The sequence below is a fragment of the Plecotus auritus genome (assembly GCF_963455305.1).
Source record: "Plecotus auritus genome assembly, chromosome: 1".
NCBI lineage: Eukaryota > Metazoa > Chordata > Mammalia > Chiroptera > Vespertilionidae > Plecotus > Plecotus auritus.
Window position 1 is genome coordinate 20802426 of NC_137770.1, and position 26320 is coordinate 20828745.

General features: G+C 42.2%; 1 protein-coding gene across 1 annotated transcript in view; it reads right to left on the bottom strand.

The window, feature by feature from the left end:
• The window catches only part of TSHR (thyroid stimulating hormone receptor), a gene marked incomplete at both ends in the record, with an annotated part of 102085 nt that overhangs the window by 73772 nt on the left and 1993 nt on the right, over positions 1-26320 (bottom strand). The gene's annotated exons all lie outside the window — the stretch shown is intronic.

Consider the following 26320-nt stretch of genomic DNA (forward strand, 5'->3'; position numbering starts at 1 on the left):
CAGGGCTTGTACTGACACGTCCAGAGGGGTGTTAAGGACAAGATCAAGAGGACAAGTAGGAAATGGAGAAGGAATCTATTGAAAGCTATTTTTTTTCCCGGCACTTTGGCTGGCTTTTCATATATGTGTGTATACACACACACACACACACACACACACACACACACACACACACATACACACACACAAACATCCTATCTAATAAAAGGGTAATATGCAGATTGACCATCACTCCAACACACGAGATGGCTGCCCCCATGTGGTCAAAGATCCTGCCCCCATGTGGACACAAGATGGCCACCACAAGATGGCCTGCAAGGGAGGGCAGTTGGGGGCGATCAAGCCTGCAGGGGAGGGCAGTTAGGGGTGACCAAGCCAGGAGAGGAGGGAAGTTGGGGGCAACCAGGCCTTCAGGGAAAGGCAGTTGGGAGGGACCCAGGCCTGCAGGAGAGAGCAGTTGTGGGGGACAAGGCCTGCAGGGGAGGGCAGTTAGGGGTGACCAGGCATGCAGGGGAGGGCAGTTAGGGGCAAACAGGCTGGCAGGGGAGCAGTTAGGCATCAATCAGGCTGGCAGGGGAGTGGTTAGGGTGTGATCAGGCTGGAAGACAGAAGCGGTTAGGGCAGCCTTGGGCAAACTATGGCCCGTGGGCTGGATCCGGCTGTTCTATCTGGTTCTCTTGCTCTCCTCTCTGCTCCTTTACTTTGAATTTATATTAGTTCACACAAACACTCCATCCATGCTTTTGTTCCAGCCCTCTGGTCCAGTTTAAGAACCCACTGTGGCCCTCAAGTCAAAAAGTTTGCCCACCCCTGGGTTAGGGGCAATCAGGAAGGCAGGCAGGCAAGCAGTTGGGAGCCAGCAGTCCTGGATTGTGAGAGGGATGTCCAACTGCCCATTTAGGCCCCGATCCCACTGGGATCGGGCTTAAACGGGCAGTCAGACATCCCTCAAGGGGTCTCAGATTGGAGAGGGTGCAGGCTGGGCTGGGGGACACACACCCCCGTGCACAAATTTCGTGCACTGGGCCTCTAGTATATATATATATATATATATATATATATATATATATATATATAGATATAGATATAGATATAGATATAGATATAGATATAGATATAGATAGATAGATATAGATATATATAGATATAGATAGATAGATATACTGTATATATATACTGTATATATACACTGAGTGGGAGTGGCCAGGTTATTATCATCTCTGAACGCATAATAATCTGGCCACTCAGTGTATATCCTATATAATAAAAGGCTAATATGCAAATTGTCCCCTTGACCAGGAGTTCAACCAGCAGGCAGGCCGGCCAACCGCCCATGTCCCCTCCCCCTGGCCAGGCTGGCTGGACCCCACCCATGCACGAATTCATGCACCAGGCCTCTAATATATATACTGAGTGGCCAGATTATTATGTGTTCAGAGATCATAACAATCTGGCCACGCAGTGTGTGTGTGGGGGTCCCTCAGCCCGGCCTCACCCTCTCGCAGTCCAGGACCCCTGGGGGGCTGTCCACCTGCTGGCTTAGCCCCACTCCCTGAGGGATTGGGCCTAAGCTGGCAATCAGACATCCTTTTGGCAGCCTGGGTGCCCTTGGGGGATTTCCAGCTGATGGCTTAGGCCCACTCCCCCCCAGGAGCGGGCCTAAGCGGCAGTCGAACATCCTTAGTGCTGCTGTGGAGGCGTGAGAGGCTCCTGCCACTGCCACTGCGTTTGACTTGTGGCTGAGCAGAGCTCCCCCTGTGGGATCGCACTGACCACCAGGGGGCAGCTCCTGCGTTGAGCATCTGCCCCCTGGTGATCAGTGCCCATCATAGGGACCAGTCATTCCGCTGTTAGGATCAATTTGCATATTACCCTTTTATTACATAGGATATATACATACACACACACATATATAGTCTCATTTATCCTTCCTTAAATCTCATAGACACAACTACCCCTATCCCATTCTGGACTGTTAACACCCATCAGAAAGATATTTGTGCCCGGCTGGTGTGGCTTGGTAAATGAGCACTGACCAATGAACCAGGAGGTTACAGTTCAATTCCTGGTCAGGGCGGGCTCCATCCCCAGTAGGGGGCGTGCAGAAGGCAGCGATAGAGGGTTCTCTCTCGTCATTGATATTTTTCTCTCTCTCCCTCTTCCTTCCTCCCTGAAATCAATAAAAACATATTTTTTAAAAAATAAAACAGAGTGTTTTCTGTTTGTTTATTTTTAAAGATACTTGTCATCATGTGACTCAGGAGACTTCGAAGGTCATGGATTGGCTGCTAATACCCAGCCACTCTCTGGTCTAACCCATAGGCTCAGATCATCTCGTTTCCTCCTGGGGACACAAACACTCCATAAAGGCAGCTCTTCTAGGGCTCTGAGCAGGACCATCCTGACATTGTTTTCACTCTTCTTCCAGGCTGCAAGCAAATGAAAAACAGCTCCATCTCACAGGAGGACTGCGGAACCTTGATATAGAACAGATCTCCAAATTGGCTTTTAGACTGAAATAATTGAACCAGTTAGATATTTTTGAAAGATTTATTTACTGCATTTCTTCAATTAAGATGAATTTTATAGGCCCATCTCCCGTGGGTATATTTGTTTTAATTGTGAATTAAAGAGTATACCCTCGCCAGTGGCTCAGTTGAATGGAGCATCATCCCAAACACCAAAAGGTTGTGGGTTTGATTCCTGGTCAGGGCACATACCCAGGTTGCATTTTCAGTCCCCATTCGGGGTGTGTGTAGGAGGTAACCAATCCATGTTTCTCTCTCACATTGATGTTTCTTTCTCTCTCTGTGTTCCTTCCTCTGTCTCTAAAAATCAATTAAAAACATACCCTAGGGTAAAGATTAAAAAAAAAGATTAGTGCACATTTCCCCCCTGCACAAACATCATGACCCATAAGGTTAACGCATGAAATCCTTTCATCACGAACTAGGATTATACTCTATTCCAAATCAAGCCACGTAAACATAGATGATGCCAGACCACCAAACAGTGTTTTCTTAGACTCTAAAAGGGCAGAGTAACTATCACCCCGTGGGCCATACGTGTGGTCTGGTGGGAAGAGCAAGCTTTGGAGGATGGAATACGAGCTCACGGGTGGTGAGGTCCAGGTCCATCACTTAATCTCCTGGGAACCGGGTGCCCAGTGTCAGGAGGACTGGTTAACAAAGCTCTTGACTCACAACAGAGAATAGTAGACAACAAAGAGAGGCCATACATTTTCATTGGCTTGAAAACTCCTAGAAGACAGGGCCTGCATGGTTAGCTTGTAGCAACAATGTTTATCACTATGGCGCTTATCTAATAAATCCTATATTAACATTTTCATCCGAAAAACACCTAAATGGAACATGTGATTCCAAGGGAGAAACGAAGATGGTGGCATAGGTAAACACCTAAACTGCTGCCTCGCACAATAATTTCAAAACTACAGCTAAAAGACAAAACGGACACCATCCAGAACCACAGGAAAGCTGGCTGAGTGGAAATTCTACAACTAGAAGGAAAGAGAAAAGCACACTGAGACTCAGAGGAGCTGCAAAAGGCTGAGGTACGGAGACACACGTGTGCAGAGAGGACTGGCGGCTGAGTGCACGGCTGGCTTTCTCAAGCGGGAGGGAGACAGAAGCTCCCGACTGCACTGAACTCCAGTTCCGAGCGAGACTCTGGGAACCCAGACTCATTCGGGGGGAATCTGGACTGTCAGGAAAAGAGAAAAGCACACTGAGACTCAGGGGAGCTGCGGAAGGCAGAGGTCCGGAGCCGCGCACGCAGAGAGGACTGACTGCTGAGTGCGCGGCTGGCTTTCTCAAGTGGGAGGGAGATGGAAGCTCCCGACTGCAGTGAACTCCAATTCTGGGCGAGATTCTGGGAACCCAGACTGATTGGGGAGAAACTGGGCTGTCTGGCAGTGGGCGAAACTCAAGGGCGGCTTTCTCTCAGAGGTGCTTGCAGCAATTACCGAGGAACACTGAGACCAAGGGGCCTCATAGGGCAAGGCTGATGGGAAGCCAAGGCTGTCTGCTCTGCCCTGAGACTCCACCCCATCCAAGCTGAGCACAGAGGCTTTTGCAATTTTGCAAGTCTTATTTCATAAGAGTGTCTCCAGCACAGAAGTTCTCCCAGCGTAGACACAGCTGATCCTCACAGCCAATTGGCCTGGAGGTCAATTCCTCCCAGTGATACCAACAACAATCAAGGCTTAACTACAGCAAGACTGTGCACACAACCCACAAAGGGGTGCACCAAGAGTGTCCACCTCAGGTAACTGGGGAGGCTGAGCCAATGGGCCCTATAGGACACCTAGCACACAAAGCTACTCTACCAACTCAGGGAAACAACAAAAATGTGGAGACAAAGAAACAGATCACAAATGAAAGAAATGGAGGAAAGCAAACAACTGGATATAGAGTTCAAAACCACGGTTATAAAGTTTTTCAAGAATTTCCTAGAAAAGGCCAATAAATTTAGTGAGACTCTCGAGGATATGAAAAAGGACCAACTAGAAATTAAACACACACTGACTGAAATAAAAAATATTATACAGAGACCTCACAGCAGACTAGAGGACTGCAAGAATCAAGTCAAAGAGTTAAAATACAAAGAAGCAAAAAACAATCGAAAAAGCAAAAAGAAAAAAGAATCCAAAAATTTGAAGATAGTGTAAGGAGCCTCTGGGAGAACCTCAAGCATACCAACATCCAAATTATAGGGGTGCTAGAAGAAAAGAGAGAGCAAGATATTGAAAACCTATTTAAGAAATAATGACCGAGAGAATATTAAAAGCAGCAAGAGAAAAATAGTTAGTTACCTACAAGTGAGCACCCATATGATTGTCAGCTGATTTCTCAACAGAAACTATGCAGGTCAGATGGGAGTGGCAAGAAATATTCAAAGTGATGAATAGCAAGAACCTACAACCAAGATTACTCTACCCAGCAAAGCTATCATTTAGAATTGAAGGGCAGATAAAGAGCTTCACAGATAAGAAAAAGCTAAAGGAGTTCATCACCACCAAACCAGTATTATATGAAATGCTGAAGGGTATTCTTTAAGAAGAGGAAGAAGAAAAAGGTAAAGATAAAAATTATGAACAACAAATACATATCTATCAACAAGTGAATCTAAAAATCAAGTGAATAAAAAAGCTGATGAACAGAATAAACTGGTGAATATAATAGAATCATGGGCATAGAAAGGGAGTAGACTGACAATTCTTGGTGGGAAAGGGGACTGGGGGGGAGTGCAGGAAGAGACTGGACAAAAATCGTACACCTATGGATGAGGACAGTGAGGGGGGAGATAAGGGCAGAGGGTGGGGTGAGAACCGGGTGGAGGGGAGCTATGGGGGGAAAAAGGAGAAACAATTGTAATAATCTGAACAATAAAGATTTATTAAATTTAAAAAAATAAACAAAACAAAACAAAAAAACACCTAAATATATCTATAATCTTGTATACCTGTTAAGATTCTCCTTGCAAAAGCCACATAGGGGGAAAAAATCTTAATTCACATTTTTCAAGGGGGCTTTTTTCACTATCATTGAAACAAAGAAACATCTGTTTTGCTAGAAGTTACTATATATGACTAAATATTGTAATTAGTATTTCTCTTAGGCCATAAATGTTGTACCATAATTTTTAAAACTTGATAAACTAATGTAAAAGATGATTCTTTGAAAAAAATTAATAAAACAGACAAACATCACAGCAAGATTAATTAGGAAAAAGGCAGGAAAAAACACAGTACTAGTATATAATTGTATTAGAAATGAAAAAGAGGCTACAAATACTGTGCATATTTATAAAAATAACGAGATAATATAGATCTAAAATTTTTCTAAAATATATATCTTTTGTTTTTAAGAAGTGAAGCAAGACAGTGCCGTGGTGAAGCTGGTATAGCTCATACTGCGAGGGCAGGTTGTTTATCCTCTTTAAACCTTTGTTCATTTGTAAATGAAGGTGGTAGTGTCCTCACTACTTATTTACAGGGCTATTATGACATTGGTGGAATTAATACTGTACATGCAAAAGCAATTTAATATAAGGACTTGCTATTGACCATTTCACCCAAGTCCCATAGTCATTTTAGGCAGAGGACAAATTATTTAGAACTCTTATCTGCTGTTCACTTAGTCTTCTTCCTATCATTCCTAGCTGACCCCAAACTCAGAAACCTTAGGTGATTTGGCAAAGCACGTAACCAATGAGTGGCAGAGCCTGTAGCTTGAAAACATCCTTAGAGATAAAAATGTGCTGCTTCGGGGAAATTAGGTCATACTTGTTGGTAGTGGTGAAGGACACAGGATGATGGTGATGATAAACCTAAGGTGCTTACTACATGCCAGAAATTACTCTAAGTACTTTACATAGATAAACTCACTTTAATCTTCATAACAACACTGAGGTAGGCACTGTTGCTATACCCATTTCTCAAAGGAGAAAACTGAGGCATAGAGCGGTTAAACAAAGTGAGCAAGGTCCCACACAACTGATATCAGAGACAGGGTTGGAATCCAGCCTGGGCTCCTGGTCCATGCCCCTAACTTCTACTCTTCACTTGAAAGACAAAGATGTAGGGAAACAGGGCATAAAGGGCCATATAACCCCTTATCCAGAAATTTTTTGGGCCAGATGTATTTTGGAACTCAGAAATTTTTAGATTTTAGAAAGAGAATATAATATTTTATTTCACCCATGCATGATCTGGGGTCATGCCTTAAACACAATCATACCAGTAATCAATAGTTTTGTAGTAAATGTACGAGCAAATAAAGACTGTCGATAACCTCACATCAATTTGAGCTAAGTTCTGCTGCCATGCGTTACCGGAAAATGGTCAGTATTCAGAGCTCTTTGAGTGTTAGACTTGCAAGTAAGGAGCTTTGCTCCTGCAATAGCCAAGCATGTTTCCAAAGGAAGTGGAGAAGGGGGTGGGGATGGCTGTCTGGTCTTGGCCAAGGCCAGGAGTTCCTGTTCCCTTGTGAAAGAGAAGAGGGCAAAAGGAAGAACGACAAGCATTGGTCCCCACTCCTCACTTGCAACTGCCACAGAAAGTTCTGTTCTGCTTTCCTTTAAGGTCTAGAATGGCCCCTGCTGGCTTTTTCTGTATTTTACTTGTGGCCAGTAGGGTCAAGGTGATTCTGTCTCTCCCAGGTGTAAGTGAGGAAGAAAAAGGGGAGTGAGGTTGAGGGATAGAGGATGGTACTAGAGAGAGTCTTTATAGGTCCTGGATCCCTTTTGCAACTGGCAATTGTTCATTTATTCGTTTTGCTACCCACTGGGGGAAAAACTTAGAAAACTGTTAAAACCTTGGAGAGTGCTTAAGGGACAAGTGAAGTAAAACTAAAGAATTTATTGTGAGCTGTCGGAGGGAGGGAGGTGCTGGAGGTGGGGGAGGGAGGGAGGGAAGGAGGGGGAGATAGAGAGAGAGGGGGGGGGAGAGAAGATAGATATTGAGAGTAAATATGAATGAAGAGTCTACAAATCAGGCTGACTTGGAAGGAAAGAATGGAAATCTGAGTAGAACCGATAATGACTGAGAAGTATAGCTGAGCACTATGCTTTTTCCCAGAAGGTCTATCACTAACCTCACCCTCCCAACCACCAGCAGGCTCATGTCGTAAGGAGCCCAGGTTTCTCAGTTTCCTTGGCTGGGGCAGGGAGTCTTTAATTCACTTGGATAGAAGGGAAGCGTGGAAATATTCCTTGTGTTCCCAGTAGTTGCTTGGACATGTAAAACATAGTGCTGGGTGCTAGAATGTTTCTGGTGGTGCTTAAGGGACATGTTAAATAAAACCTGAGAGTAAATTCTGGCTTGCAGCTGATTCTGGGATAGTATTAGATGCCTGGCATCTTAGTGGTTAAAAAGTCTTTGGTAGACCAGCCAGAAAGTTTAATAAGCATGTAAAATACATTCAAAACAAATGACTGCTGGAACATAACCCTGTAAGTTGGGGACTGCCTGTTTTTATAACCTTTGCCAAAGTTACTAAAATTAGCAGCATAATTGAAATAAAAAAATATATATTCTTATGACTGAACAGCATGACAGCATCTTCAAACCCAGAGCTGAATTTTAAAGTCAATATTATTTTTTGGAAATTTTCTAAAACCAAAGAGAATGGGTTGGCAAGCCACTCCCTCTGGCAATATGAATGGAGAAATTCTGCTTTTATCTTTACAATTAAAGTAGCTCTGTGCAGTTTCATTCCTAGTGTGAACGGGGGCACAGGTGGTATGCTGATTAATCTGCCGATGTTACAAAACAGAGAAATAGCAAATATGTTAGGTAAGAGACACAAACATTCGGTTTCTCTCCCATCTCCTTGATTTCCCGAACCAAAACAGTTCAGAGGATCATTTTGTATATGTAATGGAGGAAAGCACTGGAATGTTTAACTTAGAAAAGACTTCTTCTACTGGGGAGGAGGAAAGGCATTAAATAGAAGTGACATTCTTTCTGATTTGGTCTCTGGGGTCCTAGTGGACACACCTAAGACCAATGGTGGTAGATTTTCTCCAGTGTAGGAAAGGTTAACAGAATTCTTCAACAATGGGATAGTAAGTTCCCTTTACCTATGATTTCAAAGGATGACTATCATGAATCAAGTACAGGAGATTCTTACCGTACATTGGGTAGAAAGTTAAAGTAGATGGTCAACAAGTCCCTTTTCCAACACTAAAGCTCTGTAAGTTCATGAAAATCATAATAACTAGTCCCTCTTTCTTTCCCAAGCAATATGATATCCTCAAAATTGGATGCCAGTGAGGAAATTCAAGTGGATACTAAGACCCCAGTTGGTCATACAATTGTGCAATCAAGTTTTAAGTGTTCCTAATGGATCCAGCCAACCTGAGACTGCCCATCTCCTTACTCATGGAGATGTAGTTTTGGAAACCAAAATCTGTAGTAGGCAAAAACTGGTCCAAGCCGCGTGGCTTTCCAACAGGGTATGATTATAAAAGAGGCCAGAATTATTGTAGCCCAGAAAGGGAAAAGTCAGCAGAATTTATTATTCTTATAAAACATATTCTTTGATCCTTCCTTCTACCATATTGCATGCCCTGTTTCTTGGACTGTCTAGTGGTCAGTGAGGTCAAGATAATGTTGTATAGATCTCATTGCCTTTATTTTGGTTCTAGAGAGAGTAAGAGCCAAGATTAGTTTCTTTTTAGAATAATTATTATTTAGGAAATATAAGTTTTTCATTGCTGGAAGCCATTTGGAGTGCTCTAATAGGTGGCAGTCTCCTTTGCCTGATCTTTGTAAGTGACAGCACCAGGGCATTGAAGTGTGCTCAGGAATAAAGTCATAATGGAAGTCTCTTTGTTGTCTTTACAAACCCACCACACTTGTAATTATTTTTTAAATATATTTTTATTGATTTCAGAGAGGAAGGGAGAGAGAGAGAGAGAGATAGAAACATCAATGATGAGAGAGAATCATTGATTGGCTGCCTCCTGCACAACCCCTACTGGGGATCGAGCCCACAACCCAGGCATGTGCCCCCAACTGGAATCAAATCCAGGACCCTTCAGTCCACAGGCTGACACTCTATCTATGGAGCCAAACCAGCTAGGGCCACACTTGTAATTTTTTGATCAACATTGGCCATCCATCTGGTATGTAATTCCATTAGAGTAAGGCCAAATTATCTTGTGCAGCATTCCATTTCCATTAGCTAGCATAGTGGCAGCACTCAAAAAATATTCAATTGAAACAATAAACCTAGCAAGGAAATGATGACCCGCTCCCTCCAATGCTCTTTATATCTTCCACATCAATTCCCCTCCCCCCCCACACATGCACACACATACACACATGCACACAGAGTAACTTAAAAGAATAGAAACTGCCTACTTTTTGTTTCACAAATTGCATATGGAAAGCAGTACATTCTTGTTCCCATGTCCTGGATCAGTGGAAAGATTCTGTTTCTTCCTTTCAAATGACTTCATTCATTTTTGTTATTAACTATATCAGTGGGCACTGAGACAGTTCACAGTGGTGTAAGGACACCTCACCTGGCTTTCAAGTTTTCCCTCTAAAGTATAACAACATTGCTTCTAGTCCCATGCAGAGGCGAAGGAGCTGTGGGTGCCTTCCAAGGAGGTTAATACCACCTCATGGGACAGTCAAGACAAGCAGCCTCATCATAAAATGTAGGTAAATATGGAAGATTTCCTGCCTCTTAAATACCTTCAAATGCCGTTGCAGGCAACGTTTCTTTCTGAGAGGCAGGACAAAGACAGCAGGAGACCATGTATGACCTGGGACTAGGGAAGTGGGGAGATGGGTAATGTTAAACACTATTCTGCCCTATCTTGCAGTTTTACCAGAAGCCAGACAATCTAGTTTCTACCCCAGGATAGTCAGTCCTAAGAATAAAATTATATTGGTTTGTATATTGTCTAATTATTCCATAAATACCTATGCATAATATTTCATTTTATCTTTGTAATAATACTGCAAGGTAGCTGACATAGGTGTTATTATTATTCCTATTCCCATCTTTTTTTCCATTTACAAAACTGCAGGGTTTAAATGACCATTTGAGGGTTAAAGTGCTAGCTAGAGGCAATGATCTCCAGGAGACAAAGCAGTGTGTGTAGCAATAGCAGGACTAAAGCCTGTGGAATTCCAACTCCATCTATTATCTATGTAACCTCAGAAAAATCCTTTGCATTTTCTTAGCTTTAGTTTTTAAAAAAATATGTTTTTATTGATTTCAGAGAGGAAGGGAGAGGGAGAGAGATAGAAACATCAATGATAAGAGAGAATCATTGATCAGCTGCTTCCTGCATGCCCCCAACTGGGGATTGATCCCACAGTGCTCAACCACTGAGTAACCATGGCCAGGCAGCTTTAGGTTTTTTAAAATATATATATTTTTAAATGGGGCTAAAGAGGTAAAAAGGGAAGGGCAGGGGAAATATTTATCCTGTTCACCTCATGGAATTATTCTGAGATGGGGATAATAAAGGTTATATGTTGTAACTGTGAGATGGTGTCACTCAAAGAAGAGTAATACTTCCCAACAGAGATGAATAGATGGAGCTTTGGAGCCCGAGGGTCCCAGCACCATGCCTTTCTAGCGGTATGACCTCAGCTGAGTTCCTGAACCTTTAGTTTCTTCATCTTTAAAATGGGAACAATAAAACCTCCCTCATAGGGCTGATGTGTGGATTAAATGAGATTAAGTACAGGAAATAGAAGTTACTAACTGTATGATAATAGTGGTAGCAGAATAATTTAAATAGTAATAGTAATGTTTTCTCTCCAGTTGAAGAAACTGAGATTTAGCAGCTTACTAGATTTGGTTTCAGGGTACCCAGAGAGCAGAGCAGAGACTCGGTAGGCCCATGTGAAGTCTTGTATTTGCTTTGGAAGAAGAGGTCTGGTGAGTGGAAGCTGGACGAGAAGAAACTTTTCTCTTTTTCTCTCCATCCCACCAGCTCCACCCACCTCAGTCCACAGGGTCTGTTTCTTTAGGATTTGGGAAAACAGGAGCCACTGGAGGGCCAAGGAGAAACCAGTACAAGAGAGACTTCTCTCCTTTATTGCTGTAAGAATCCCAAGAAATCGTAGATGAGAGATTGGATGTTTAGTGGCGCCATTGCTTAAAGCCTAGGTTTTCCCCAATTACTGGGATAGCATTTCGTTCCCTGGAGGACCAGGTCTGAATTTCTGGCTCCCTTAGGCAACTAGAAGTAAACCTTTGAGATGAAATCCGCTTGTCTCTTGGTGCTCCCTCTGCTGGTTGGCTGAAAGCTTACTATGACAGAGCAACGTCACTCAGAAAATTCTGCAATAAACAAACAGTAGTCATTTCCTGGGTCATAGGAGAAAGCTTCCAAGAATAAAGAAGAATTGTGGTCAGATGTGGCATTGTATTGCACAATAATTCATTTAACAATAGTTCAAATCTCCCAGGAAAGGGAGCAGATATTGGGGAAGCAAAGAGCATCTAGTAGCTGGGCCACTTAACTGCTCTGAGCTTCCAGTTACTCTGTAAGTTGAGGATTCTCCATCCGAATTGTTTTGAGAATTAAATAAGATAAGATAATGTAAGCTATTCATAAATTCTAAACCACTATACAGATAGTAGCAGTTATTTAAATCTTTTTTCTTCTTTTCATGTCATTGCCCTTTACCGCTGTCACAGACTTTAAGATGTTGCATGAAGGAAAAGTTTATGTCCAGTTTCCTCACACTGACTAGAATGTGAGATACTCAAGAAGAAAGGCTATGACATTTTTTATACAACCCCAGAACCCAAAACACTGACTAGCACATAAGGGGTGCTGAATAAGTACCTTTTCCCTTTTTCCTTTTTAATTTTTAATTTTTTTGAAAACCAGAACTAAGTGATCCTTTCTGGTCTAACATTTATTTCCCAAGATTCCCCAGAAATCCCACATAGTGACTTCTGAGATTTATGAGTTGATTGCTTTATCACTCTCTGGGCTTGTTGGTGTGAATTAATTTAAAGTAGCTTCTTGCTCTGGCCAGGTGGCTCAGTTGGTTGGAGCATCATCCCATGCACTGAAAGGTTGTGGGTTCAATTTGTGGTGAGGGCACATACCTGGGTTTTGGGTTCCATCCCTCTTCAGGGTGTGTATTAGAGGTAGCCAATCAGTGTTTCTCTCTCTTCCCCCTTCCTCTCTTTCTAAAAATCAATAAAAACATGTCCTCAGGTAATAATAATAATAAACCCCATAAAAAAATAAAGCAGCTTCTCCACCAATATGTCAGCTGATCTTGGTCTGCAATGCTCTGTTCAAAGTGTAAAGTTTATGAATAGACCTTCCTTAAGCTCCTGTTTGTCACCTGTTTTCATCTGCTAACTTCACAGTGTCCCCTGGCAGTCAGCTGACCCTTCAATTACTCCTTCTCCACTCGGAACACTACTTCAAAAGTTCCCCTGTATGTTGAATTTTATCTTCAATTTCCAGACTTTTTTTTTTTTTTTTGCTTCTACTTCACCACTATCTGACATTGAAATCTGGAAAGAGTGGTAGCGTTAATAATAAAATGAAGCAAAATCGTTGGACCTGTCATCATTAATTGCTTTCAAAGTCTGTCCTGTCTTTATGAGATTTGTTTCTTTATTTCCTCTTTGAAAACAAACCTGGGTTATTGAACATCTGGGCTGGAATTTCTGCTGAAGAAAAACATTCAGAGGCTCTTGAAGTCTGTCCAAGTTCTCCAGTCTTTTTCATAAGTGGATAGAACCATTTGCTTGAGAAAAGAATCTCCCTGTCCGGAGTGATAGGCTAAAGGATGGACTTTCGTACTGTATTGAGTGATTTAATGGGAAGAGGAGTTTATAAGTCTTTTAATTTTGAATCATAAGATCAAATGAGAATATATAGTTTTTTAAAAAGCCATGTATGGATTTGCAAATTATTCTTGATTAAGAGAGAAAAATCAGGACTTGTTCAATCTGTGTTCTAATCTTCTTACTCATCATGGTCACCATTTACTTGTATAAAACGTTTAACAATTATTCCTGTTTCAGGCCACTCTCTTAAAGAAAACTGCCACAAAGTTTTGTGTTCCTAGCATCAGTGTATTTAAAAATCTAACCGAGTAAAAGTCACAACAGGCTGAGCTTCAGGGATAGTTTGTTGGCCACTTCTTACATGCACCTGTGTCCACTCTGGACTCAAATGAAAGGCCTCCCAATAGGGCGTGGAAGCCATCTTTCCAGGGAGCCATGGAAGGGGCCAGATGACACAAAGAACGTGAAAGGAGTAACTTGGATCAATGAGAAATAGGAGGTGGGTGAGTTCCTTCTCATGAACTGCCATAAAGCATGGCCTTCACAGAGTCTGTCCACAGGTACCCTGTGTGGCTGTGCAGAGGCACTTGCCACATTACCTGCTGGGTTTCTCGTGTCTCATTGGGAAGGAAGCACAGCCCTCCCTGCCTTACTTATCTTGTTCTTCACTCTCACTTTAGCAAGTTAACTCTGCCTCAGACTCTGTTTTCCAGGGAACCCAGGATAAGATGGCTATTGGTTAAAAATATCTACTTGCCAGCACACTGAAGGTTCATTTCAATCCTGGATAATTTTGTGAACCTGCTATGTGCAAGGCACTAGATTAGGTATCATAAGGGAAATAAAGGTGAATACCATTCAATCCCTGACCTTAGGCGCCAATAGTCAGAAGATAAAATAATTGCAAAGTCAGCATCGCTCTGAAAGAGGAATTCAGGACAGTTAGGCTCTCCTGAGAGCAATAGAAGCCAATGATCTGTTACACAGGGAATTGAGACCCCATCCACAGTACATTTTATAATTATTACTCTGGCTGCTGTGTTTAATAAGGACAGAAGAAACTCCATTTATAGTGGCTCAGGTGGGAAACAATGATGGTGCTCTGAACTTTGATGGCAATAACAAGAATGGAATGGAGACAGATTGAGACATATTTAGATTGGTAATAATTATGGATTTGATAATGTGTGAATGGGAGTAGACAAGATGGCTGGTGGAAGTGTGCCCTGAAAAGAGAACCTAAGAAACAACATCAAGTAAGTATTAGGTAGAGGAAAAGAAGCTTGTAAAGAAAAATCCAAGGAAGTGCAAACTGAAAAGATTAAAACAAACAAACAAACAAACAAACAAAAGGATGTGGCAGCTCTGGAGATGTGCCACTCTGATCTCCCTCTAAGAAACAGCTTTCTGTTTAGCTGTCAAGAAGACATTTGCTACCAGCCTCTATCTGTAGCACATTTGGGATCTGTCACATGTTTGAACCAAGGCCCTAATCTTCCTGGTAAGCCCACAGCTAATGGATAAGCATGGCAGGGGCACTAGAGCCTGGCTGTTATGCCCAGTGTGGGGCCCCTCTCACAAGCAGTCTTCACTTAAGAGTTGGCCAAGACTTTGTCAGATTTGCAGAGAATGTGAGGCTGTGCCTACCAACTCCTGCTTCCTCTCTCTTTATCTTTCACAGATGTTACCTCCTGCAAACCACATGCATTCCCAACTCTGTCTCAGAATTTGCCCCAGAATAACTGAACTGATACAGGTGGTACCAAAAGAGGTCTGAGAAAGTAAGAGGTAAAATGGTTCACTTTCTGACAGTTGGTAATGAGGATCCCATATTGGGTAGTACATGGGAAACAGACTCTGCACAACGTGGCAGCCTAATTCCTAAAACTCTCACCAGTGGTGACCTGGAAGAGTGGCCTGCAGAGGGAACTTCCCTGGCTTGAGCAATGATTCATAATAAAGAAAGTACACACGTCCGAGTTGTGTTGGGGTGGGAGTGAGGGAAATGAAAGAAAGCAATGCATCCAAGGAATTAGCTGGCTTTCATTAAATTGCATTAAAGTTACTATTGACAGATAATGAAAAGTGGAGAGTAACAAACAATTGAAAACTAAATGTGAAGGCCCCAATCTAGTCCAGTGGGAAACCAAAAAAAGTTGAAGACCAAACTCAGGACTTATAGTTAAGAGTTATGCTCTCATTCATCCCTTAGTAGGAGAATGGACAAATAAATAGTGATTTATTCATTCAATGGACAACTGTACCAGGACTGCTCTGTCTATGTATCAATTGACATGGAAGTTTGCCAGCTTGAAGTAGGAACTGAGCAGGAGTTAGCACACCAGATGGTGGAACTAGAACTTGGGCCATATGATTTGGTGTTGGAGGAGTCAATAGTGGAAAAAGAGGTAGTGTGGTGTGGAGTTGAAGGTAAGCCCTCACAGTAGAATTGTAATGTAGTCCCATGGAGTTCTGGAGCAAGGCCACACCACCTGCAGTGCAGAAAAAACAGCTTTTAGTCTGCTACTGGGCTACTGGGTCAAATGAGACTGAACATTTAATCATGGAAACCAAGTGATCATGCCTTCTAAATTGCCCAAGTTCAGATGAGTTCTGTAGGAATGACTAAGTCATAGTATCAGGCAGACTCAGCAGCAATTAATCAGCAGTAATTATCAGATAGAAAATGGTACATACCAATCATACCTGAGCAGGACTACAAAGCATGAGTAAACTGATTCTTAGAAACACAGAATCCTAAGTCACCAAGATTGCAGGACTACCCCTTTCTTGGCTCACACCTATGGCTGTATGAGGCGTCCCATATATATGAGTAGTCCAAGGAAAAGAAAAAGGCAGAACTTGGTTAATGGGTCATTTGATTTGGTATGTAGATATTGTTTCAGTATGTCCACCTAAAATGGGCATTTGCTGCATGTGGCCTCGAAAGACAGCAACAAGAGAAAATCTTCCTAATGGGAGGATTTCATGGAAAAGTTGCCTGATATAAGACTATATATGGAATCATGAGCAAAAGTATTGCTCAGCTGGTCAGGGGCCTGGGAAGAAAAAGATGATAATTTTATAGAGAAAAAAGGCTGGGCTAGATGCATGTGGATGAATATATGAGAGTGGGTATGAAATGTGAAGATCTTTGTATCATATATTAATGACCACCAGAGAATAGCCACCACAGAAGAAGCATTGAATAGCCAATACAAAATTGATTAGTTGACGGTAGACATCTTTTGTCATTGGCCGCAGAATTAGCATGATTGGCACATTAACAGAATAAACATTACATGTCAATAGCATGGACCCCCCACTTATCAAGGCTGATCTATTACTACTATCATTGAAAGTCCAACCAGTTTGCAAGTGAGCTCAATGTAACACTATTACTCAAGGGGACCACATGGCCACTTGGTGGCAAGATGACCACTTTGAGCCCTTTCTTACTGGAAGGGCCAGTATTTATTGTTATAGTAGTAGGCACTTATTCTTGGCAGCTGTTTACCTTTCCTGCCTCTAGAGCGTCAGCTATCACCACTATCTGGGAGATTTCAAAGTGTCTGATCTAGGCATATAATCTCATATACCATACCATGTGATCATGAGACTTACTTCACAGAGAAGGAGATAGGGAGGTGAGCCCATGGCCATGCCAAGTACCACACAATCCAGAAGCAACTGGTTTTACAGAGCAATAAAATCGCATGCCAAAGGCACATGGAAGTGCTAACTTGTAGGTAATACTTCTGTCATGATAGGATACCATCGTGCAGATTACACAATGACTTACAAACTATTTGGATGTTGTGTCCTATTAGCAAGAATATATAGGTCTAGGAACCAAGGGACAGAAGCAGAAGTGGCCCCAGTTGCCATTATGGCCAATAACCCACCAAGGGATTCTGTGCTTCCCATCCCCACAATTCTAGGCTCTGCAGGGAACTACAAGCTATGACTCCTACCTGGACATTTTGGACTCCTTATGTCCAGGGACATAAGATGGCAGTAACTGATGGGAGTAACTGATTCTGATCAGCAGAAAGAGGTAGACCAGTTGTTATATAATAATGGTAGGGAGAAATATGTGTAGAATTCAGGAATCCACTTGGCCATGTCATAGTACTTGCTCAATTATGACCAAAATAGTCAAGTCTAGCAACCCTAGTGAGAGAAGAGTATGGTTGCCACAGGCTTAGACCTCTGAGGAATGAGATCTTGGATCATATCAGATAAGTCATCAAGGCCAGCAGGGGTGAGAGCTGGGGAATTTAGAATGGACAGTGGAGAATAGAGATGGTAAGTACCAATTGTGGTCCTGAGACCAACTGCTGCTATTGAAAATGAAGATACTGGACACACTATAAAAAGAAAGCTTGCATCCCCAAGTCACCCTACTTTTCTTGGTCATGAGAGATATACTTTCTGGAAAGTGCCAAGTTTCTTATGAATAAAAGGAATTCATAGGTATGTTAGAATGTCTATTGTCTCACAGAACTGAGTCAGACAGAACTTGAACGTATCCTTTCATGCTTCGTAGAGCACGTTTCAGAGCTTCTGGATTTGTTGTTTTAGATCCTGGGGATGGAGGCTGGTTGTGAAATGGCAACTTGGTTATGCTACCTAAGGAGGCCAGCCAAGCATTAAGTAGGGGCATCTGGAGAGTTTGGAAATACTAACAGGCTTTTCAGCCAAAATCTGACATTGAACAGATAAAATCCTCCTTACAGATTTATGGACCCTATTGGGACAGAAATGACCAATCGGGTCCAGTCAGAATTTTGGCCAGTTTACCCTACAAACAGTAACTCCCCAGGGATAAGTATCTCTGGCAGAAGACAAGAAATCCTGTAAATCTTTAAAATGTCTCTTGCATGGAGGACATGTGTTTGCTCTTCTTACTAAGGCTGCACAGCCCTCAAGCCTAACAGCTGCTGAATGGTCCCTGCATGAGAGCTTGACCTCTACAAACCAATGTAATGCCCACACTGCCAGCTCTGGGTCTCAGACCCACTACTGCTTTAGAGATAATAGTTAACCTGTGATCAAAGCTTTATTCTGGTTTACCGGGTATTGCATGTACGTGCTGCTAGCATTATCTCACGTGATCCTCATAACCACTCCGTGACGTAGCTGCAGCAGATCTCATTAGTTTGTTCATCGTGTGAGTTGAGCAAATGGTCTCCCACACAGCAAGTTGGTGGAGAGCTAGAATTTGAACACACATCTGCCTCGAAGCCCAAGCCCAGAGTGGGTTGGAAAGAAATAGCTGAGAAGTAAGCTCCGGGAAACATAGGAGAAGACTACTCTACTTCTCTCATTGAACATTTAAAAAAAAAAATCGTAGCAAATGTTCTTTATTGGCATGTTGGTTAAATTTTTTAATGGAGAAATAAAATAAGACATAGAAGCCAATATTATTATGAGAAAACCCATTACAAAAAGGATACTGTTTGAGTTCTGCAGCTTCCCTAGGACAGAGAAAAGCCCTTTGCTTAAGTATTGGCTCTTAAAAGGGTAAAGAGTTAACGGATAATGACTCACACATTGCTATGAAGTCACCTCTTTCTAGAAGTGTTGACGAAGATTGCCATGGGATGCAGAAGCATAAGCGCTTGGTGTTCCTCAGCCAACTGGCTAGAAACACTTCACAGGCCGGGGACTCTTAAAACCTGTGACATGGGGAAGCAATTTCATGGTTCTAAGCCTCTGAGAAAAAACATGGACATTCTTGGTGTTCAGATGGTTAGATCTAAGGTGTAAGGCATTTAGACATGGAGTGGGGCTGCTCTCTACACCACAGTGTCAGAAATGGACCTGCCTGAAACATCCTGAAAGTACCTAAAGCTTGGCCTCTTGACCTGTGTTTTCCCCTCAGGCCACTTGTCTGACTGCCCACACCCTTTCCATCCCTACAGTGTACATGAAACATGAAAACACTGCTAAGTATGTAAAAGAAGCCAGGTACAGAGGTCACATGTGGTATGATTCCATTTATATAAAATGTCCAGAATAGATAAATCCGTAGAGACAGAAGCAGATTAGTGGTTGCCTGGGCAATGGGCAGAGGGGGAAGGGGGAATGACTGGAGAATCAAGTGCAGGGTCTCACCTCCTGCCCTGGAGCTTTTCTGTCACTATCTGGGAACTCTTTCTTCATTCATACACAAGAAACATGGAAGGCTGGTGCAATTAACACCCTGACCCTGGGGACTAGAAGCTGATGGATGTAATTTCCCTTTCCTCCCTCCTAGAGCAAGGGTCCTGAGATGCATAGCATCGGAATTCACAGGGAGTCCCGTGGGATCAGCAACTATTTGCTTCTAAGCAGCAGCCAGCTCACCCTCCCTGCCAACTTCATTCTCCCATCCTACCGTTCTGCCCCCAATCACACACCCCAGCAAGAACTGTCACACAGGCTCTGCTTTCTGGAGAACCCAGGCTAAGACATTAACTCTTGATTTCACTCAGACTCCACACAGTCTGTTAGGAAATCCTGTTGGCTCTGCCTTCCTCATAAAATCCCAAGATTCAACCATTTTTCACCTCCTTCCCTGCTGTTAAGCTGGTCCAAGCCATTGTCATCACTTAACTGATTAACAAACACAGTTGCCAGGGTGACCCTAGTAAAATGTAAATCAGTTCATGTGATTTTTTTGGACTAAAAATCCTATTAAGTTTCTTATCTCATTTAGAACATATGCATATTTAATGTCTTATAGTGTCTACAAAGTACAACATCATCTGTCCTATAACTTTTCTGATCTCATTTCCCACAATCCTCTCTGCTTCAGCCATATTTCTCTCCTTACTTCTTAAAACATACACATTTCTCTCCTTGTTACTTCTTAAATATACTATGCATGCTCCTCCCATGTACTCCTACCTCGAGGTCTTGGCATTTATTCAGAATTTCTCTCCCAAGATGGATATTCAAATGTCACCTGCTCAGTGAGGCCTTCTCGGACCATTTAAAATGCAACTTCCAGCATTCCTTCTCCCTTTCCCTTCCTTAATTATTCTCCACTATACTTATCACCATCTGACATTCTATGTGTTTTATTATTATTATTGTTATTATTATTATTTGGCTATTGTCCCCTGCTAGAATGTCAGATCAATGAGGTCATGTATTAGATATCTCCAATGCCTAGAATAGTACCTGTGTATATAGGTGATCAATGAGTATTTATTGAAAAAAAGAAGAATGGTAGGAAGGAAGAAAAGCTGTAATAAAATGCCACCTGTCTTGAGGTAAGGTTTCTGGTCATCTCAAATCTTTGGATGGCCACGTAGCCAGAAATAACTGTGAAGAGTGTTGAGAAGGAAACAGAATAGTCACAAAGCCCACTCAACACTGTCACAGGCGAGCCCCTCAAGGGTGCCCTCCCTTTAGGTCCTGTTCATTGTCTTATACAGATCCTTGCCCCGAGGTTAGGCTTCTCCTTTCCCAGTTCACAAAAGATGGAAATAACAAAATACGGAGTGACAGTAGCTGGCAGTAAGAAGAGATGCTTTCAATCCCCTCTCGGGTGTGGGTAAAATTAAGCTAATGCCTCCAAGATGTAAGCCAAAGGCTTCACATATCATATAAATACAGGGATCAGGTTTTTTCAAAGAAAAACTGGGACACAGGGAACTCTTCCCAGGTGCAAGAGGGGTGTGGAAAATTGAGTTAAGATGATGACAAAAAAAATATTTGAGCTCCTGGACTATCCTGAGGGTAAAATATTTTAAATAGAGCTGGGGCAGAAAAATCCAGGGCATATTTACATGTCACTACATGGAAGAGAACAACATTTATAAGATGGTTTAAAAATTACAACTGCTGCTTTGTCATTTTAAGAAAAAAAATTTGAAACACCCTGAATGTTCTTAAGGATTTAACAGAAATCAAGCAAAGTAAGTAGAGTCTGATACCTAAATGGAAACCTTTAAAAATCCAATTTGTAGCTTTGAATACATGGGACCATTTTCCCCATACATTTCCTTCAACTGAGTTTTAATTGCACGGATGAAAGGCAAAATGGTAATTAAGCACCCCACCCAGTGTCAGTGACAATGGAAACAGGGCCAGTATGAAGCATTTAATGTCAGATTCGAGGCATTAGAACCTGTAAAATCTGTCTGTGAACTACTTTAAAATATATTTAGTGAACTTCTGCATGAAGAGCCTATTCAAGGGCTAAGTGCGAGGCATCACGAGGTAATACAGTGTTTCCGAGAAAAAATAATCACGTTGGAAGGTCAGGCAATTTTTATTTATTTAAAAATATGTTTTAGTGTTCTTTATAATAAAATAAAAGGATTGGGTCACATTTAATATCAAATATACAGCTATTAAACAAAAATGCCAAATTATCCCAAAACAGAATTTCTTGACTTCTTTTTTTTTTGGGGGGGGGGGGTGGTGTCAAGGGCACCTCTGGAAATCTGAGGAAGGTTATAAATTCAGCAGTGCACTGATGTACTTGTATTCAAAATTTCACTTCATCACAGATTCCCAGGAGGACAGCATGGACCCCTACAAAGCCCATGAACCTCCAGGTAATCAATCTTCATCTGAAGGGTAATAAACATACTTTGTACAACAAGGAAATATTAAAATAATCAAATAGATCAATTCAAGTTAACAATTTCTCAGCTCTGGAGGGAAAGTAAAATTTTTTCAATTGATTGATAATGCCAGATAAAATTCACTCACTTAACAATATGTTTTAAGTGTGCTGTTTCGTATGTGTGCTACTATGCTATTAGAGCTGATATAAGAAAATAGGTGCCATTTTGCTGCCTATGAAGTCTTGTAGGATTTTTATGGTTTCCTGTCTTACATTTAAGTCCTTTAGCCATTTTGAGTTTGTTTTTGTGTATGTTGTAAGTTGGTGGTCTAGTTTCATTTTTTGGCATGTATCTGACCAATTTTCCCAGCACCATTTATTGAAGAGACTATCTTGACTCCATTGTATGCTCTTGCCTCCTTTGTCAAATATTAATTGAGCATAATGGCTTGGGTCGATTTCTGGGCTCTCTGTTCTGTTCCATTGGTCTATATGTCTGTTATTGTGCCAGTACCAGGCAGTTTTGAGAACCGTGGCTTGGTAATATAGCTTGATATCTGGTATTGTGATCCCTCCAACTTTGTTCTTCTTTCTTAGGATTGCTGTGGCTATTCGGGGTCTTTTTTTTTTATTCCAGATGAATTTTTGGAGAGTTTGTTCTAGGTCTTTGAAATATTTTCATGGGGATTGCATTGAATCTGTAGCAGTATCTTTACAGACATAGCTCCTAGGGCAATGGAGACTAAGGAGAAAATAAACAAATGGGACTACATCAAAATAAAAAGCTTCTGCACAGCAAAAGAAACCATCAACAAAACAACAAGAAAGCCCACTGCATGGGAGAACATACAGTATTTGCCAATGCTATTTCAGATAAGGGTTTAATCTCCAAACTTTACAGAGAATTCATACAGCTTAACAAAAGGAAGATAAACAATCCAATCAAAAAATGGGCAAAGGACCTAAATAGACACTTTTCAAAAGAGGACATACAGAAGGCCAAGAGACATATGAAAACATGCTCAAAGTCACTAATCATCCGAGACATGCAACTCAAAACAACAATGAGATACCATCTCACACCTGTCAGAATGGCTGTCATCAACAAATCAACAAACAACAAGTGCTGGTGAGGATTTGGAGAAAAAGGAACCCTCTTGCACTGCTGGTGGGAATGCAGACTGGTGCAGCCACTGTGGAAAACAGTATGGAGTTTCTTCAAAAAGTTAAAAATGGAACTCCCATTTGATCCAGTAATCCCACTTCTAGGACTACATCCCAAGAAACCAGAAAACCAATCAGAAAGGATATATGCACCCCTATGTTCATCCAATAGCTAAGATTTGGAAACAGCCTATTTGCTCACCAGCAGAGGAGTGGATTAAAAAACGGTGGTATATCTACACATTGGAATACTACACTGCTTTAAAAAAAGAAAAAGGAACTTTTACCATTTGCAACAGTATGGATGGAACTGGAGAGCATTATGCTAAGTGAAATAAGCCAGTCAGAGAAAGATAAATATCACATTATCTCACTCATATGTGGTATATAATGATCAACATAAACTGATGAACAAAAATAGATCCAGAGACAAATGGCAGGGGAGGTGGGGGGTTAGAGAGCAACCAAAGGACTTGTATGCATGCATATTAGCATAGCCAATGGACACAGACACTGGGGTGGTGTGGGTGGGAATAGCCGGGGGCGGGCAATTGGGAAAAAAAGGAGACATACGTAAAACTTTAGACAATAAAAAAAATAGATGCCAGGCCTGGTTGGCATGGTTTGGTGGTTGAGCATCTACCTATGAACCAGGAGGTCACTGTTCGATTCCTGGTCAGGACACATGCCTGGGTTGTGGGCTCGATCCCCAGTAGGGGGTGTGCAGGGAGTAGCCCATCAATGATTCTCTCTCATCATTGTTTCCAGCTCTCTCTCCCTCTCCCTTCCTCTCTGAAATCAATTAAAAAGTTTTAAAAGAAAATAGATGCCAGGATAGCTAGGGTTTGTTCATGCAGGTGAAGTAACTGGACATTGTAGACCAAGGGATCTGAGAGCAGGACTGAGTGGGTGTGGCCTCTGCAGAGTGGGTCTGACCTTTGGGGCTGGGCTCGTAAAACACACACAGCACTGCCTCATAACTGCACCCTTCCTCACTGGCCTCCTGCAATCCCTGCCATTGTGTTCATTAAAAGAGGTTAAGCCCAGTAAATCTTTTTGTGCACAAAGCTGCGCCCATGGATTCACCTTGACCTGCAGTGTGTTATGAACAAGGTAGTGACAAATTTTGTTGCCTATCAATATCTCCACCTCAAGTGAATAAATCAGATCCCTTCACTGTTCAGGTTGTAATTCTTTAAAGCTCCTCAAATGAGCAGTTCCATCTCCTGAACAACACTTCCCCACGCCCTCCTCCACCCCCACCCCCTACCCCATGAAACTCCTTATACCCAACTCCAACTGGTTCATGATGTAGCTCAAGCCTTCCCTGAACACCAGTTTAAGTCAATCCCCACCCCCATCACTACCAAGTACACTCCCAGTACACATACACAATTATAGTCATGTTTATGTGATTATTTGATTAATATGCAGCCTCCATGCTAGACTGTAAAACCCCCGAGGACGGGGACATGGTGTCGTTCACCAAATCCAGAGCTTAGCACAGTATCTGGCATATAGCCAGTGCTTAGTTAGCATTTTCAGAATGAAGAAAGCCATAAGCAATGCTGAGGGGGTATGGCCCCTTTTGGGGGAAATTCCCCATTGTGTGTAACGTTAGAAGAACCCAGTTCTGCATCTCCCACTGCAGACACCAAAAGTGGGAGAGCGGGAGTTCCTCCCTCTCTCTACCCCCAGCAGCTAGGATGCAGCAGGTAACAACACATGCCAGATAATCGTGCTCTCATGTAGGATCTTACTCTCTGGCTACTGGTTCAAAGAGGAAGGGACAGCTGAGAAAGTATTGATGGCAGCACATAGACCATCCAGCAGCTATGGAACTGGGAGCTCAGCTCCTCAGATGTCCCGTGGCTGCGGCTGAGGTGCTGTCCATGGAGTTGTTCCAACCAGATGGCTGGCTGTGGCTCCAACTTCTTGCCTATCCCTGGCCCTGGCTTGTTTTCAAACCTGGCATCACCATTTACAAATTGTGAGACATTGAGCAAATTGCATCATTTTTGTTATTCCTCAGTTTTCTCCTTTATAAAATGAGAATAATAAAATCATCTCCTCACTTGGACTTTGTAAGGATTCCATGGGTTGAGTGTATGTAAAGGGCTGAGAACACTAATAAGCACAGTATAACAGTATAGCTTTCTATATTTGACTTATCTCATAGCTTCCTTTAACAAAAGAGTTCTACTGCTCCACAAAGTTTTGAAAAATTACTTTGCTATTATTGTAGATGACTGTGGTCATTATTTAAATTAGCATACCACTTTACCCATACTTTTAAATGTTCTCTTCCCTATCTCAGAATAACTTAATTCTTCAGAATAGTCCCGCCCCCTTACCCCCCCCCAATTGTTTTTAAGGTCAGATTCTCCTTGCTCCTGTCTCAATCCAGTTCTTAGCCTTTGTGACTCAGTGGACTCCCTCTTGAGCATCACAGACATCAGAAAGCACCTAACTAAACCCTCTGTTTTATCTAGAAGGAAACTTGGGTTCTCCTACATCCATGATCTCACCTAATTTCACAGTTAGTGAGAGAGGGATGAAGAGGATGCAGGTTTCTTGACTCCTCCTCCATCACTCTTTCTCTGATGTTACCCTTTCTCCTCATCATTTGGTGCCACCTTTAAAGAAGTCTCTGAAGAAGTGATCTCTCTGGCCTTCTTTATTCTCACAGCAAGTAATGAGACTAGCATATTTATGTTCGGTCATTCACTCACTTAAACTTTTTTTTGAACATCAAAGTAGTTCCAGGGTTGAATGACAGGGTTTCTGTGTTAGAGGAGCTCATGTCCTTCTTGCCTAGGCATGCAAAGAAATAAGTTATAGAAAAGCATGCCATGTTTAAGGGCCAGGATAGAGGTCGTACACAGAATATTGGAGGGGCAGGGGGAGGGAGCTCACCCAACCTCTAGGGGTCATGGATCAAGAGAGGCTTCTGGAAAGAACTGACCCTTAATCTGTATCTTTAAAAAAATATATGTTTATATTGATTTCAGAGAAAGGAAGGGAGAAGGCGAGAGAGATAGGAAGATCAATGATGAGAGAATCATCCATTGGCAGCCTCCTGCACACCCACTACTGGGGATTGAGCCCACAACTCCAGCATGTGCCCTGATCAGAATTGAATCATGACCTTGAGGTTCATAGGTCAACACTCAACCACTAAGCCATACCAGCCAGGCACTATCTGGATCTTGAAGTAGGTATTAGCCAGATGAAGACAGAGCAAAAACTGCTTTAAGCAGGAGGGGTAGAACGTAGGAGG